Source organism: Macrosteles quadrilineatus, unplaced genomic scaffold (assembly GCF_028750875.1).
Source record: "Macrosteles quadrilineatus isolate MER2022 unplaced genomic scaffold, UCM_ALF_1.0 Scaffold_2__2_contigs__length_208266976, whole genome shotgun sequence".
NCBI classification, from domain to species: domain Eukaryota; kingdom Metazoa; phylum Arthropoda; class Insecta; order Hemiptera; family Cicadellidae; genus Macrosteles; species Macrosteles quadrilineatus.
In genome coordinates, this window is record NW_026542595.1 from 42,465,110 (window position 1) to 42,483,242 (window position 18,133).

General features: G+C 31.9%; 1 long non-coding RNA gene across 1 annotated transcript; it reads left to right on the forward strand.

Moving 5' to 3' along the window:
* Window positions 1-1,894: 1,894 nt before the first annotated feature.
* On the forward strand, window positions 1,895-4,061 carry LOC128985590 (uncharacterized). The gene is made up of 3 exons (XR_008490045.1): window positions 1,895-2,000; window positions 3,386-3,488; window positions 3,963-4,061. It is a non-coding gene; the product is annotated as an uncharacterized LOC128985590 (long non-coding RNA).
* The last annotated feature ends 14,072 nt before the right edge of the window (window positions 4,062-18,133 follow it).

The following is an 18,133-nucleotide window of genomic DNA, read 5'->3' on the forward strand; positions in this document are numbered from 1 at the left end:
TATTTTTAAAGTGGAACTTTCAGTACACATTAAATATCCACAGTAATCACATCCAAATCACTCAGTTATTTTCATTGTCAGAACATATCTTATTATATATAGATATTTTAAAAACCTACAGTATACAACAAAAGACAATATAGCTTTCAATAGCAACATAGACACTCAGTTGGTCCGCTAACAATCGTTAGTAGGCTACTTAGCATCAACTTAAGCTACCAAACTTCTGTTTTAACCATAGAACCTACACAGAAATTGCTGAAAATGTGATACGTTTGTATACTGTTTTATGTACAAATATAATATTAAAAATGCAAAGAATGTTGTTATAATTCCCTTACACGTTCAAACCTTGGCATAGGATTCATAAACCTAACTTAAAGTAACACACTGATTGTAAAATCAATAAGAAACTCACATTAAAATTACTGAAACTCTATTTGCATCATTTTAATCAGTCTGGATATCGATAAAAGGGTTTACATTGAAGAAGAATATACAATGAGACACCATGATTGTTGTAAAATAATTCTATACGATAACATTTAAATTCATCAGAGCTATTTTCTTGGGCTACTATCTGCTATTTTGGGCTAGAAGAACTTTAAAGTTGGAAAATGTACTGTAATATACTCGAATATTACTGACTCTTTAAACCCCGTTTTAGTTGCATTATGACAAGGAGTTTGTTTCATTTTTTGTATTAAATTAAAGATGATGTAAATGAAATACATGTTGTTGTCGTGAGCAACACCAACATTACGTAAACTGTCCCGGGTATATACTCTGAACGTACTCCTTTACTATAACAGTCTTGCAGTGCAGTAGCACTAGCAGTATCCCAGTCAGCATAAAAATTGTTGAAAAGCCAAAAAAATTGTTGTACAACAATTTTAAAAGAGTTTGCAACAATTTCAAAATAAGTTTGGATATAAAACAATTTTAATATAAGTTTTAAACAATTTCAAAATTGTTTTAATATAGATGGTTAGTAACTATATTAAAATTGTTTTGATATGAGTGTGCAACAATTTTAAAATTGTTTTAAAACAATTTTAATACTATTTCGAAAACACATATCAAAATTGTTTTGATATAAGTTTACAACAGTTTTAAAATTGTTTGGAAACAATTTTAATACTATTTCGAAAACACATATCAAAATTGTTTTGATATAAGTTTGCAACAGTTTTAAAATTGTTTTGAAACAATTTTAATAATGTTTCGAAAACACGTATCACAATTGTATTGATATAAGTTTACAACAATCTTAAAATTGTTTTAAACCAATTTAAATGCAACTTCTAACAATCATTAAAATAATAATTAATGTTATAAAACCAAAATGTTCTGGATATTATATTTATGAAAGCGGCTTTCCTTTCAGTAATATAAGTTACAAAAATTACAATGGCCATCCATAATCTTGAAATGGTCTGTTTTGTAAAAAGATTTTCGTGTTTTTTCGCCCAAATTTTAAATCTTTCGCGCATTTTTTCTATTTTTCCTTATGGGACACTTATACTTGTAGGATAATAGCATAGATAAATCATGATAATAGTCAGTGTGTCGTGCTGTGTGTATGTGCCAATGCAACGACAGCTCCCCGCGATTTTGATTAGAGTACAGTACGATAGTGGTAAAATCAAGTGAAAGAGTCATGGAGGAGGGGCAGACTGCCAAACTCAAGTTAAAGCGGAACCTGTATAAGTTTAATGGTTAATAACAACAGGTTAACAGTCGTGAAAATAAATTATTTATTATTTGTAATTGTATAAGTATACTGGATCAGTTTTAACATTCTTACAAGTATCATCTACTCTAGACTCTACCAGAGTTTCGCAGTTCACTGACTACAGCAGTCTCCAGTCTGTTGATTTGATTTTGATCACAGGCTGACGGCATCACGGCATTTTGTTTATGTTTGATTGTTTGAAAAGTTATTAGGTGCATTAAGTTTACTGATTTTATCCTACATAGCTTCTTAAGCAGCAAACAAGGTGAGCTATAACTTACTTAGGCCTAACTTGAAATGAAATAGTTCCAATAGTTATAGAAATAGACCAATAGTTCCTGGTCTAAGTTAACCAATAACTTTGATAGGTATTTGGTAGGTAACATGATTATGGCCCATCTCTGGAATTGGCCTAGCCTATGTGAGCAAACTCTAATTAATTTCCTTTTGTTTCTCATAAATATAACAGGCTATGTTACTGAAACTGTAAGTTACTGTTGGGTTTTTAGTAAATGGTCGTTGCTAAATGATACAGTTGGATTTACAGTAACTTAAACTAAAATAACTCAGACCTAACTTACACAAGGCATCTAACATTAAGTTTATAAACTCATAATTGAATTGAATTACTCACTTAGGTGGCGTCCCCAACTCAAGTAGAAAATGACATTGTAGGGCCTGTCGCCTAATGCGGTAACTGCTTAAAAGTAATATGACTAGGTATTTAGGCTTAGGCCTAGCTAAGTTACATCAGCTAGGGATTGATTTTTAAGTTAAGTTAGCCTATTTTTAAACTTGTTGTGTTAAGGGCTGCAGGGGTTTTTAAACTCTATTAAGTTAAGTTTACAAATATGTTAACTTACTAGACCTTGAAACTTGGTTAACTCAAAATTTAACCCTCCGAGTGTTAAGCGTCGCGTAATCGACGCACAACACACCCGCCGTGGTGTTATGCGTCGCTTTTGCGACACACAAACATTGTTTATGGCGAAGGCTCTGGGACTGCCTTAATCATATTGAACTGGATCGAGATTGGCATCGTTTTCAGCAGATTCTAAGCTTTCTCCTGATGTCTGTTTCTATAGGCTTTTCATTTTAGTTCCGAAAATATTTTAGCAGACAGCTGACTTGCGTATTTGTAAACAACTTGGTTAACCTCGTACCGATGACTGATGTGTTTTATTAAACGTTTCTATTGTTTTAGTGTTAAAAATAAAAAGTAGTGATAAGTTATAGCCTACGTGGTGCATTATAAGAAGATTTAAGTGATTTAGAAGGGCTGGTTGATGATCCTGAAGAAGTAACCCGGTAGTCCGGTAGTGATATTGATGTAAATTATCGGCCAGATTCCTAGCTATGGTTAGGCTATGCATTCTTAACTAACGCTTAATGTACGAAATCTGTTTTTCACCCGTAACTTATTTATTTGCAAATTTACTTCCTTATATTATTATATTTTTGTAATCCTTATAAAATTTAGAACAAAGTGGCTATTTTAAAATATTTGTAGACTTTATAAAAAAAAATATTGAGCGCAAACATACATGTTAGGCTATTCATTTATTATATAATTTTTGAGAAATGTTAACCCCACAAAAATTGCAGAATTTTTTTTGCAATGTTCTATTAAATGCATTTTGTTTTTTGAAGAAATGACGAAGAAGAGATGGGCCAACATTGAACAAAGCAAAATAGAGAAATCAGTTGCTTCATGGCTGGCACAGACACAATTAAAATCAAAGACTTAGAAAGGGTATGTATAGTGTGATAATTTGTATTACAAAATTCACTTAGTGAGGTTAAAAACATAGGCTAACAAAACAATGTGCTACTAGCTTTCTCTCTTCATTCCGGATGCTTCAGTTTCGATAGTATATTGTTATACTAAAGCTCAGGTGATTTTCTTTATCTCAGACAAATACTGCAACAATCATTAATACTTGACAGGGTTTTTTTATTTCACGATTCTGAATCTACCACTTGATGGATTTTCACCATTTTTGTGTCGAAAGAAAGATAATTTTGAGAACTAGGGAATGTCAAAGGCACAATTTTAGTTTAGGGTTTCAGTTTAGAAATTAAGTTTTCATTTTTTTAAGTCAAGCAGCCGACGTCAACATTCTAGACTAGCTTTTGCTATAATGCCATTTGCTTAACGTAACAGCTGTAAACATTCAGGGGTCCCTAGTAACGAAATATAATATTAATCTGTGTGTTATAATTTTAGGGCAGGGTGTCAAAGAGCACCTGAAGAACAGGAAGATGAGGATCATGAAGCCGCCGACGCTTGAATGATGTGTAAATAATGTATTGTCAGGGTGTCTACGAACCGGGAAATCCGGGAATGAACTTATTTTTTTACTGAAATTTACTATTTTTAGTAAATATGGGTAGTTTTTAGTGGTAATTGTCCTTAAATAGTTGTGTGGACCATTTTAAGTATGACATAAAAATTTGTTAGGAACATAAAAGGTTTTTTATCAAATGTTTGCTTACATTTTCATCATTTATCACTATAGAGTAATTATGCAATAGAAACCACATTAGCAGTCTCAAAGCCATAAATATTTTATCTTGACAATCACATCAAGTCAAGTACTTCAAAAAACTTATGACTCAGTAGCAAAGCTCATAAAAGTTGTATCACTGTCATTCCTTGGCAACTTATTTATTTATTACTAGGGTAATTATCATTAGATCCCAAACCTATTTGATCATGGAAATAATAGTTTTATATTAGCTGTTAAATTTAACTTCTTTTGTACTTTCATCTTGAAGATTCAATTTGCCGCTGGCTGTTGCCTACTCCTTTAAAAACTGTTTACGGTTTCATATTAAACTTCGAATTAATATACAGTGTTATTTTATAAGTTAAATCTTTTTTTATGGACATTTTATCTTTCAATTGACAAAACCACGAGCATTGTTGTTTGCATTAATTTTTTATCATCACACAGGCCTACTTGGTCTCAAAAAATCATGTCCTTGCATTTTATGTATCTTTTACTTATATTGTTGGCTGTTTGGGTTTCATTATTTTTTTGTTCCCCATATTTATTTATTGTGTTGTATGCTTTAAGCAATCTAAATCTTATAAACTAGAATGATGATAATTTGCTGCTATTATAACCTCATTGTTTGTTACTTAGTTGTGTCCATGAATATTTTATTTTTATATCCATGCATCCATTTCTACTTTGTTAATCCAGAATGTAGTAGACTGTGTTTTTATTATTTCTCTACTTTTTTAATTATTGTTTACTTCAAATAGAAGAATTTCAGTATACTTATTTCTTTTTATTTATTCACCATTGTTTTTTATAGTAAACTAATCAATTAATGTTATATTTAATTAGTTGCTATAGGCGTACTTATTATGAACTCAAATAGAAATTAACCCTAACAAAGTTCCAAATTTGTCTATTTTAAAACAATTTCCAAACAACTTCAAAATTGTTGTACAACAATTTTAAAACTTTAAAACAACTTCAAAAATATTTTATAACAATTTTAAAATTGTTGTACAACAATTTTAAACTTATTTTAATATAGACAAAATTCCAAATTTGTCAATTTTGAAACAATTTTAAAACAATTTCGAAACAATTTTGAAACAATTTTAAAACAATTTATTTTCTTTTCCAACAATTTTTATGCTGACTGGGATACGGCGGGAACATGATACCATCCGCGTGCCATACAAGAGTGATTGTTGTTCCATAAATACTCTTGACTGACAGTTCGTGACATCCTCACTGCAGCTATTTTTTGACTCTTTGAATAAAAAAAATCCGTAACAGAGGATTTACTTTCGCTTGTTTATTTGCATCGTGGTAAGTGTACCATTTATGTTATGTATTTTATTTTGTCTGCATTTGGTTGAACACTAGAGTTACAATAAAAGGTTTAAATTGTCTGTATCCGTCAAGTGATCCTGGTTTGTAGTTAGTTAACTAAAGCTGTTTCGTGTTGTTATAAACACATTTTCAGGTCCTGAGGTTCTGTCATAAGGTTCACAAAAATAACACATACACGTACACGAAACATTAAACATTAATTGGCCAAAACACAAATACAAAAAACGCATGACTGCAAGAGAAGGGCAGTCATGGCCTACCTTCTACCGGCGCCGTACGTGTCCGATGTCTATTACGCGTTTTTCGTATTTGTGTTTTGGCCAATTAATGTTTCATGTTTCGCGTACGTGTATGTGTTTTTTTTTTTTGTGAACTTTAAACCTTATGACGACCATTCCATCGAATAAATCAATGCAACGTTTGACCTGAAGATGTGTTCATAACAACACGAAACTGATGTAGTCAACTAACTACAAACCAGGATCACTTGACGGATACAGGTAATTTAAATCTTTTATTGTAAAAACGAGTGATCCAGAGGATATACCATAAAAATGACACAAGAGTTAGCTTAGTTCGTCATTAACAGTTGTAATAAATTGATTACATGTTTCTTAAAGTTATTCCCTTTGCCGGAAATTCATCCACTAAAAAATAAAGACATGGCTAAATAAGTGAATATAGCGATTGGTCTACAAAGCAGCGATACAAATTAAGAAATGTATATGGCAGTTCATAAAGTGACGGTAATAATGATAACTTTTCCTTTAAAGATTCCACAGATGATGAAAACTTTGATATTCAACAACTATTTGTTGCTGATGAAGTGATTGAGATGATTGAACCTGAAGTATACCTGTGTCGTAAATACTTTATTTTACAATTGTTTGTTGCGAAAACCACTATTACAATTCTTGCAATAGATATTAAAGGAAAATAAAAACAACATTGTTGTAATTTACCAGAAACCCCTAGAATCCTCAGATAATCTTTGTGTACATGTAAAAACCTGTTTTAAAACAATCTACTTTGGTGTATTATAATCAAAAGACTAACTCGACTATTACGTTATCACATTAGAGAAAACTACAACTTCTATTTTTCCTAATTTCACGAGTTAGTGGGTTTTGGATAAAGTATGTGCTAATATTGTTATAAACATTTTCACTGAATTAAATTTCACTTCGTTTCAATGAGGATTTTAAATACGTCTCAATTTCAGGTTATCCATCAAGATATGTTTTTTTTCCTTTTACAGCAGTTTTTGGGAGAAAGAACGTGTCACTCCCAAATGCACCAATCTGGACACAGAGTTATTTGACCTGGAACCCTTGGGGGACACCGCTAAAACGTGTAACGAAAAGACCATTAAGACACAAGATTTTTCATAACTTTTGGGAGAGAGTATGCGACTCCTTGGACCCCTAAATTGGAAAACACAATTTTTTGACCTTGAACTTCAGAGAGACACAGAAATAATGTGTCGCAAAGAAAATATAGTGGGAAATTTTACGTCAGTTGGGGGAGAGTATTTGTCTCCCCAACAAGCACCGAATTTGAACACGGAACTGTTGGAATTGGAAGTTCTAGCAGACACAGAAAGAATGTCTATGGAACAGAATGTAGGACAAGATGTAACATCCACACTCCAAGAAGCACCAGACGTCTATGAAGCTCATGTAAGTATAAAATTTGCTAACATCAAGTTAGGATTTTTATTTTACAATCAAGATTTTTAAGTCTTTAAATTTACTTATATTTTCAAACATTGCAATTTGATTAATAGATCATGTAAGTTTACGATTTGTTAACCATCAAGTTAGGACTTTTAAATAAGTCAACCCTAAGTATGTCTTTACATTTTTATCCAAATGCTGAATTCGTGACACAAAAGCTGAATGTTTACAGCTGTTATGTTAAACAAATTATTTTATGCCAAAAGCTAGTTTAGAATCTTAGCGTCGGCTGCTAGACTTTTTAAAAATTAAAACTTAATTTAAAAAACTGGGACCCTAAACTAAAATTATGGCTTCGACATTCCCTAGTTCTCAAAATTATCTTTCTTTCAACACAAAAATCATGAAAATCCGTCGAGTGGTTGATTCAGAAACGTGAAATAAAAAAACACTGTTTCGTTTTAATTTTATAGATAGATTTAGCATTTTCGTATTAATGGTATTAATAAATACTTAATATTTTTAAAGTGGAACTTTCAGTACACATTAAATATCTACAGTAATCACATCCAAATCTCACAGTTATTATCATTGTCAGAACATATCTTATTATATATAGAGCTGAATGTTTACAGCTGTTATGTTAAACAAATTATTTTATGCCAAAAGCTAGTTTAGAATCTTAGCGTCGGCTGCTAGACTTTTTAAAAATTAAAACTTTATTTAAAAAAAAAAAAAAAACTGGGACCCTAAACTAAAATTATGGCTTCGACATTCCCTAGTTCCCAAAATTATCTTTCTTTCAACACAAAAATCATGAAAATCCGTCGAGTGGTTGATTCAGAATCGTGAAATAAAAAAAAAACACTGTTTCGTTTTAATATTATAGATTTAGCATTTTGGTATTAATGGTATTAATAGATACTTAATATTTTTAAAGTGGAACTTTCAGTACACATTAAATATCCACAGTAATCACATCCAAATCACTCAGTTATTTTCATTGTCAGAACATATCTTATTATATAGATATTTTAAAAACCTACAGTATACAACAAAAGACAATATAGCTTTCAATAGCAACATAGACACTCAGTTGGTCCGCTAACAATCGTTAGTAGTCTACTTAGCATCAACTTAAGCTACCAAACTTCTGTTTTAACCATAGAACCTACACAGAAATTGCTGAAAATGTGATACGTTTGTATACTGTTTTATGTACAAATATAATATTAAAAATGCAAAGAATGTTGTTATAATTCCCTTACACGTTCAAACCTTGGTATAGGTTTCATAAACCTAACTTAAAGTAACACACTGATTGTAAAATCAATAAGAAACTCACATTAAAATTACTGAAACTCTATTTGCATCATTTTAATCAGTCTGGATATCGATAAAAGGGTATACATTGAAGAAGAATATACAATGAGACACCATGATTGTTGCAAAAAAATTCTATACGATAACATTTAAATTCATCAGAGCTATTTTCTTGGGCTACTATCGGCTATTTTGGGCTAGAAGAACTTTAAAGTTGGAAAATGTACTGTAATATACTCGAATATTACTGACTCTTTAAACCCCGTTTTAGTTGCATTATGACAAGGAGTTTGTTTCATTTTTTGTATTTAATTAAAGATGATGTAAATGAAATACATGTTGTTGTCGTGAGCAACACCAACATTACGTAAACTGTCCCGGGTATATACTCTGAACGTACTCCTTTACTATAACAGTCTTGCAGTGCAGTAGCACTAGCAGTATACGGCGGGAACATGATACCATCCGCGTGCCATACAAGAGTGATTGTTGTTCCATAAATACTCTTGACTGACAGTTCGTGACATCCTCACTGCAGCTATTTTTTGACTCTTTGAATAAAAAAAATCCGTAACAGAGGATTTACTTTCGCTTGTTTATTTGCATCGTGGTAAGTGTACCATTTATGTTATGTATTTTATTTTGTCTGCATTTGGTTGAACACTAGAGTTACAATAAAAGGTTTAAATTGTCTGTATCCGTCAAGTGATCCTGGTTTGTAGTTAGTTAACTAAAGCTGTTTCGTGTTGTTATAAACACATTTTCAGGTCCTGAGGTTCTGTCATAAGGTTCACAAAAATAACACATACACGTACACGAAACATTAAACATTAATTGGCCAAAACACAAATACAAAAAACGCATGACTGCAAGAGAAGGGCAGTCATGGCCTACCTTCTACCGGCGCCGTACGTGTCCGATGTCTATTACGCGTTTTTCGTATTTGTGTTTTGGCCAATTAATGTTTCATGTTTCGCGTACGTGTATGTGTTTTTTTTTTTTTTTTTTTGTGAACTTTAAACCTTATGACGACCATTCCATCGAATAAATCAATGCAACGTTTGACCTGAAGATGTGTTCATAACAACACGAAACTGATGTAGTCAACTAACTACAAACCAGGATCACTTGACGGATACAGGTAATTTAAATCTTTTATTGTAAAAACGAGTGATCCAGAGGATATACCATAAAAATGACACAAGAGTTAGCTTAGTTCGTCATTAACAGTTGTAATAAATTGATTACATGTTTCTTAAAGTTATTCCCTTTGCCGGAAATTCATCCACTAAAAAATAAAGACATGGCTAAATAAGTGAATATAGCGATTGGTCTACAAAGCAGCGATACAAATTAAGAAATGTATATGGCAGTTCATAAAGTGACGGTAATAATGATAACTTTTCCTTTAAAGATTCCACAGATGATGAAAACTTTGATATTCAACAACTATTTGTTGCTGATGAAGTGATTGAGATGATTGAACCTGAAGTATACCTGTGTCGTAAATACTTTATTTTACAATTGTTTGTTGCGAAAACCACTATTACAATTCTTGCAATAGATATTAAAGGAAAATAAAAACAACATTGTTGTAATTTACCAGAAACCCCTAGAATCCTCAGATAATCTTTGTGTACATGTAAAAACCTGTTTTAAAACAATCTACTTTGGTGTATTATAATCAAAAGACTAACTCGACTATTACGTTATCACATTAGAGAAAACTACATCTTCTATTTTTCCTAATTTCACGAGTTAGTGGGTTTTGGATAAAGTATGTGCTAATATTGTTATAAACATTTTCACTGAATTAAATTTCACTTCGTTTCAATGAGGATTTTAAATACGTCTCAATTTTAGGTTATCCATCAAGATATGTTTTTTTTTCCTTTTACAGCAGTTTTTGGGAGAAAGAACGTGTCACTCCCAAATGCACCAATCTGGACACAGAGTTATTTGACCTGGAACCCTTGGGGGACACCGCTAAAACGTGTAACGAAAAGACCATTAAGACACAAGATTTTTCATAACTTTTGGGAGAGAGTATGCGACTCCTTGGACCCCTAAATTGGAAAACACAATTTTTTGACCTTGAACTTCAGAGAGACACAGAAATAATGTGTCGCAAAGAAAATATAGTGGGAAATTTTACGTCAGTTGGGGGAGAGTATTTGTCTCCCCAACAAGCACCGAATTTGAACACGGAACTGTTGGAATTGGAAGTTCTAGCAGACACAGAAAGAATGTCTATGGAACAGAATGTAGGACAAGATGTAACATCCACACTCCAAGAAGCACCAGACGTCTATGAAGCTCATGTAAGTATAAAATTTGCTAACATCAAGTTAGGATTTTTATTTTACAATCAAGATTTTTAAGTCTTTAAATTTACTTATATTTTCAAACATTGCAATTTGATTAATAGATCATGTAAGTTTACGATTTGTTAACCATCAAGTTAGGACTTTTAAATAAGTCAACCCTAAGTATGTCTTTACATTTTTATCCAAATGCTGAATTCGTGACACAAAAGCTGAATGTTTACAGCTGTTATGTTAAACAAATTATTTTATGCCAAAAGCTAGTTTAGAATCTTAGCGTCGGCTGCTAGACTTTTTAAAAATTAAAACTTTATTTAAAAAAAAAAAAAAAAACTGGGACCCTAAACTAAAATTATGGCTTCGACATTCCCTAGTTCCCAAAATTATCTTTCTTTCAACACAAAAATCATGAAAATCCGTCGAGTGGTTGATTCAGAAACGTGAAATAAAAAAACACTGTTTCGTTTTAATTTTATAGATAGATTTAGCATTTTCGTATTAATGGTATTAATAAATACTTAATATTTTTAAAGTGGAACTTTCAGTACACATTAAATATCCACAGTAATCACATCCAAATCTCACAGTTATTATCATTGTCAGAACATATCTTATTATATATAGAGCTGAATGTTTACAGCTGTTATGTTAAACAAATTATTTTATGCCAAAAGCTAGTTTAGAATCTTAGCGTCGGCTGCTAGACTTTTTAAAAATTAAAACTTTATTTAAACAAAAAAAAAAAAACTGGGACCCTAAACTAAAATTATGGCTTCGACATTCCCTAGTTCCCAAAATTATCTTTCTTTCAACACAAAAATCATGAAAATCCGTCGAGTGGTTGATTCAGAATCGTGAAATAAAAAAAAAACACTGTTTCGTTTTAATATTATAGATTTAGCATTTTGGTATTAATGGTATTAATAGATACTTAATATTTTTAAAGTGGAACTTTCAGTACACATTAAATATCCACAGTAATCACATCCAAATCACTCAGTTATTTTCATTGTCAGAACATATCTTATTATATAGATATTTTAAAAACCTACAGTATACAACAAAAGACAATATAGCTTTCAATAGCAACATAGACACTCAGTTGGTCCGCTAACAATCGTTAGTAGTCTACTTAGCATCAACTTAAGCTACCAAACTTCTGTTTTAACCATAGAACCTACACAGAAATTGCTGAAAATGTGATACGTTTGTATACTGTTTTATGTACAAATATAATATTAAAAATGCAAAGAATGTTGTTATAATTCCCTTACACGTTCAAACCTTGGTATAGGTTTCATAAACCTAACTTAAAGTAACACACTGATTGTAAAATCAATAAGAAACTCACATTAAAATTACTGAAACTCTATTTGGATCATTTTAATCAGTCTGGATATCGATAAAAGGGTATACATTGAAGAAGAATATACAATGAGACACCATGATTGTTGCAAAAAAATTCTATACGATAACATTTAAATTCATCAGAGCTATTTTCTTGGGCTACTATCGGCTATTTTGGGCTAGAAGAACTTTAAAGTTGGAAAATGTACTGTAATATACTCGAATATTACTGACTCTTTAAACCCCGTTTTAGTTGCATTATGACAAGGAGTTTGTTTCATTTTTTGTATTTAATTAAAGATGATGTAAATGAAATACATGTTGTTGTCGTGAGCAACACCAACATTACGTAAACTGTCCCGGGTATATACTCTGAACGTACTCCTTTACTATAACAGTCTTGCAGTGCAGTAGCACTAGCAGTATACGGCGGGAACATGATACCATCCGCGTGCCATACAAGAGTGATTGTTGTTCCATAAATACTCTTGACTGACAGTTCGTGACATCCTCACTGCAGCTATTTTTTGACTCTTTGATTAAAAAAAATCCGTAACAGAGGATTTACTTGCGCTTGTTTATTTGCATCGTGGTAAGTGTACCATTTATGTTATGTATTTTATTTTGTCTGCATTTGGTTGAACACTAGAGTTACAATAAAAGGTTTAAATTGTCTGTATCCGTCAAGTGATCCTGGTTTATAGTTAGTTAACTACAGCTGTTTCGTGTTGTTATAAACACATTTTCAGGTCCTGAGGTTCTGTCATAAGGTTCACAAAAATAACACATACACGTACACAAAACATTAAACATTAATTGGCCAAAACACAAATACAAAAAACGCATGACTGCAAGAGAAGGGCAGTCATGGCCTACCTTCTACCGGCGCCGTACGTGTCCGATGTCTATTACGCGTTTTTCGTATTTGTGTTTTGGCCAATTAATGTTTCATGTTTCGCGTACGTGTATGTGTTTTTTTTTTGTGAACTTTAAACCTTATGACGACCATTCCATCGAATAAATCAATGCAACGTTTGACCTGAAGATGTGTTCATAACAACACGAAACTGATGTAGTCAACTAACTACAAACCAGGATCACTTGACGGATACAGGTAATTTAAATCTTTTATTGTAAAAACGAGTGATCCAGAGGATATACCATAAAAATGACACAAGAGTTAGCTTAGTTCGTCATTAATAGTTGTAATAAATTGATTACATGTTTCTTAAAGTTATTCCCTTTGCCGGAAATTCATCCACTAAAAAATAAAGACATGGCTAAATAAGTGAATATAGCGATTGGTCTACAAAGCAGCGATACAAATTAAGAAATGTATATGGCAGTTCATAAAGTGACGGTAATAATGATAACTTTTCCTTTAAAGATTCCACAGATGATGAAAACTTTGATATTCAACAACTATTTGTTGCTGATGAAGTGATTGAGATGATTGAACCTGAAGTATACTTGTGTCGTAAATACTTTATTTTACAATTGTTTGTTGCGAAAACCACTATTACAATTCTTGCAATAGATATTAAAGGCAAATAAAAACAACATTGTTGTAATTTACCAGAAACCCCTAGAATCCTCAGATAATCTTTGTGTACATGTAAAAACCTGTTTTAAAACAATCTACTTTGGTGTATTATAATCAAAAAACTAACTCGACTATTACGTTATCACATTAGAGAAAACTACAACTTCTATTTTTCCTAATTTCACGAGTTAGTGGGTTTTGGATAAAGTATGTGCTAATATTGTTATAAACATTTTCACTGAATTAAATTTCACTTCGTTTCAATGAGGATTTTAAATATGTCTCAATTTTAGGTTATCCATCAAGATATGTTTTTTTCCTTTTACAGCAGTTTTTGGGAAAAAGAACGTGTCACTCCCAAATTCACCAATCTGGACACAGAGTTATTTGACCTGGAACCCTTGGGGGACACCGCTAAAACGTGTAACGAAAAGACCATTAAGACACAAGATTTTTCATAACTTTTGGGAGAGAGTATGCGACTCCTTGGACCCCTAAATTGGAAAACACAATTTTTTGACCTTGAACTTCAGAGAGACACAGAAATAATGTGTCGCAAAGAAAATATAGTGGGAAATTTTACGTCAGTTGGGGGAGAGTATTTGTCTCCCCAACAAGCACCGAATTTGAACACGGAACTGTTGGAATTGGAAGTTCTAGCAGACACAGAAAGAATGTCTCTGGAACAGAATGTAGGACAAGATGTAACATCCACACTCCAAGAAGCACCAGACGTCTATGAAGCTCAAGTAAGTATAAAATTTGCTAACATCAAGTTAGGATTTTTATTTTACAATCAAGATTTTTAAGTCTTTAAATTTACTTATATTTTCAAACATTGCAATTTGATTAATATATCATGTAAGTTTACGATTTGTTAACCATCAAGTTAGGACTTTTAAATAAGTCAACCCTAAGTATGTCTTTACATTTTTATCCAAATGCTGAATTCGTGACACAAAAGCTGAATGTTTACAGCTGTTATGTTAAACAAATTATTTTATGCCAAAAGCTAGTTTAGAATCTTAGCGTCGGCTGCTAGACTTTTTAAAAATTAAAACTTAATTTAAAAAACTGGGACCCTAAACTAAAATTATGGCTTCGACATTCCCTAGTTCTCAAAATTATCTTTCTTTCAACACAAAAATCATGAAAATCCGTCGAGTGGTTGATTCAGAAACGTGAAATAAAAAAACACTGTTTCGTTTTAATTTTATAGATAGATTTAGCATTTTCGTATTAATGGTATTAATAAATACTTAATATTTTTAAAGTGGAACTTTCAGTACACATTAAATATCCACAGTAATCACATCCAAATCTCTCAGTTATTATCATTGTCAGAACATATCTTATTATATATAGAGCTGAATGTTTACAGCTGTTATGTTAAACAAATTATTTTATGCCAAAAGCTAGTTTAGAATCTTAGCGTCGGCTGCTAGACTTTTTAAAAATTAAAACTTTATTAAAACAAAAAAAAAAAAAAAAAACTGGGACCCTAAACTAAAATTATGGCTTCGACATTCCCTAGTTCCCAAAATTATCTTTCTTTCAACACAAAAATCATGAAAATCCGTCGAGTGGTTGATTCAGAATCGTGAAATAAAAAAAACACTGTTTCGTTTTAATATTATAGATTTAGCATTTTGGTATTAATGGTATTAATAGATACTTAATATTTTTAAAGTGGAACTTTCAGTACACATTAAATATCCACAGTAATCACATCCAAATCACTCAGTTATTTTCATTGTCAGAACATATCTTATTATATATAGATATTTTAAAAACCTACAGTATACAACAAAAGACAATATAGCTTTCAATAGCAACATAGACACTCAGTTGGTCCGCTAACAATCGTTAGTAGTCTACTTAGCATCAACTTAAGCTACCAAACTTCTGTTTTAACCATAGAACCTACACAGAAATTGCTGAAAATGTGATACGTTTGTATACTGTTTTATGTACAAATATAATATTAAAAATGCAAAGAATGTTGTTATAATTCCCTTACACGTTCAAACCTTGGCATAGGTTTCATAAACCTAACTTAAAGTAACACACTGATTGTAAAATCAATAAGAAACTCACATTAAAATTACTGAAACTCTATTTGCATCATTTTAATCAGTCTGGATATCGATAAAAGGGTTTACATTGAAGAAGAATATACAATGAGACACCATGATTGTTGTAAAATAATTCTATACGATAACATTTAAATTCATCAGAGCTATTTTCTTGGGCTACTATCTGCTATTTTGGGCTAGAAGAACTTTAAAGTTGGAAAATGTACTGTAATATACTCGAATATTACTGACTCTTTAAACCCCGTTTTAGTTGCATTATGACAAGGAGTTTGTTTCATTTTTTGTATTAAATTAAAGATGATGTAAATGAAATACATGTTGTTGTCGTGAGCAACACCAACATTACGTAAACTGTCCCGGGTATATACTCTGAACGTACTCCTTTACTATAACAGTCTTGCAGTGCAGTAGCACTAGCAGTATACGGCGGGAACATGATACCATCCGCGTGCCATACAAGAGTGATTGTTGTTCCATAAATACTCTTGACATACAGTTCGTGACATCCTCACTGCAGCTATTTTTTGACTCTTTGAATAAAAAAAATCCGTAACAGAGGATTTACTTTCGCTTGTTTATTTGCATCGTGGTAAGTGTACCATTTATGTTATGTATTTTATTTTGTCTGCATTTGGTTGAACACTAGAGTTACAATAAAAGGTTTAAATTGTCTGTATCCGTCAAGTGATCCTGGTTTGTAGTTAGTTAACTAAAGCTGTTTCGTGTTGTTATAAACACATTTTCAGGTCCTGAGGTTCTGTCATAAGGTTCACAAAAATAACACATACACGTACACGAAACATTAAACATTAATTGGCCAAAACACAAATACAAAAAACGCATGACTGCAAGAGAAGGGCAGTCATGGCCTACCTTCTACCGGCGCCGTACGTGTCCGATGTCTATTACGCGTTTTTCGTATTTGTGTTTTGGCCAATTAATGTTTCATGTTTCGCGTACGTGTATGTGTTTTTTTTTTTTTTTTTTTGTGAACTTTAAACCTTATGACGACCATTCCATCGAATAAATCAATGCAACGTTTGACCTGAAGATGTGTTCATAACAACACGAAACTGATGTAGTCAACTAACTACAAACCAGGATCACTTGACGGATACAGGTAATTTAAATCTTTTATTGTAAAAACGAGTGATCCAGAGGATATACCATAAAAATGACACAAGAGTTAGCTTAGTTCGTCATTAACAGTTGTAATAAATTGATTACATGTTTCTTAAAGTTATTCCCTTTGCCGGAAATTCATCCACTAAAAAATAAAGACATGGCTAAATAAGTGAATATAGCGATTGGTCTACAAAGCAGCGATACAAATTAAGAAATGTATATGGCAGTTCATAAAGTGACGGTAATAATGATAACTTTTCCTTTAAAGATTCCACAGATGATGAAAACTTTGATATTCAACAACTATTTGTTGCTGATGAAGTGATTGAGATGATTGAACCTGAAGTATACCTGTGTCGTAAATACTTTATTTTACAATTGTTTGTTGCGAAAACCACTATTACAATTCTTGCAATAGATATTAAAGGAAAATAAAAACAACATTGTTGTAATTTACCAGAAACCCCTAGAATCCTCAGATAATCTTTGTGTACATGTAAAAACCTGTTTTAAAACAATCTACTTTGGTGTATTATAATCAAAAGACTAACTCGACTATTACGTTATCACATTAGAGAAAACTACATCTTCTATTTTTCCTAATTTCACGAGTTAGTGGGTTTTGGATAAAGTATGTGCTAATATTGTTATAAACATTTTCACTGAATTAAATTTCACTTCGTTTCAATGAGGATTTTAAATACGTCTCAATTTTAGGTTATCCATCAAGATATGTTTTTTTTTCCTTTTACAGCAGTTTTTGGGAGAAAGAACGTGTCACTCCCAAATGCACCAATCTGGACACAGAGTTATTTGACCTGGAACCCTTGGGGGACACCGCTAAAACGTGTAACGAAAAGACCATTAAGACACAAGATTTTTCATAACTTTTGGGAGAGAGTATGCGACTCCTTGGACCCCTAAATTGGAAAACACAATTTTTTGACCTTGAACTTCAGAGAGACACAGAAATAATGTGTCGCAAAGAAAATATAGTGGGAAATTTTACGTCAGTTGGGGGAGAGTATTTGTCTCCCCAACAAGCACCGAATTTGAACACGGAACTGTTGGAATTGGAAGTTCTAGCAGACACAGAAAGAATGTCTA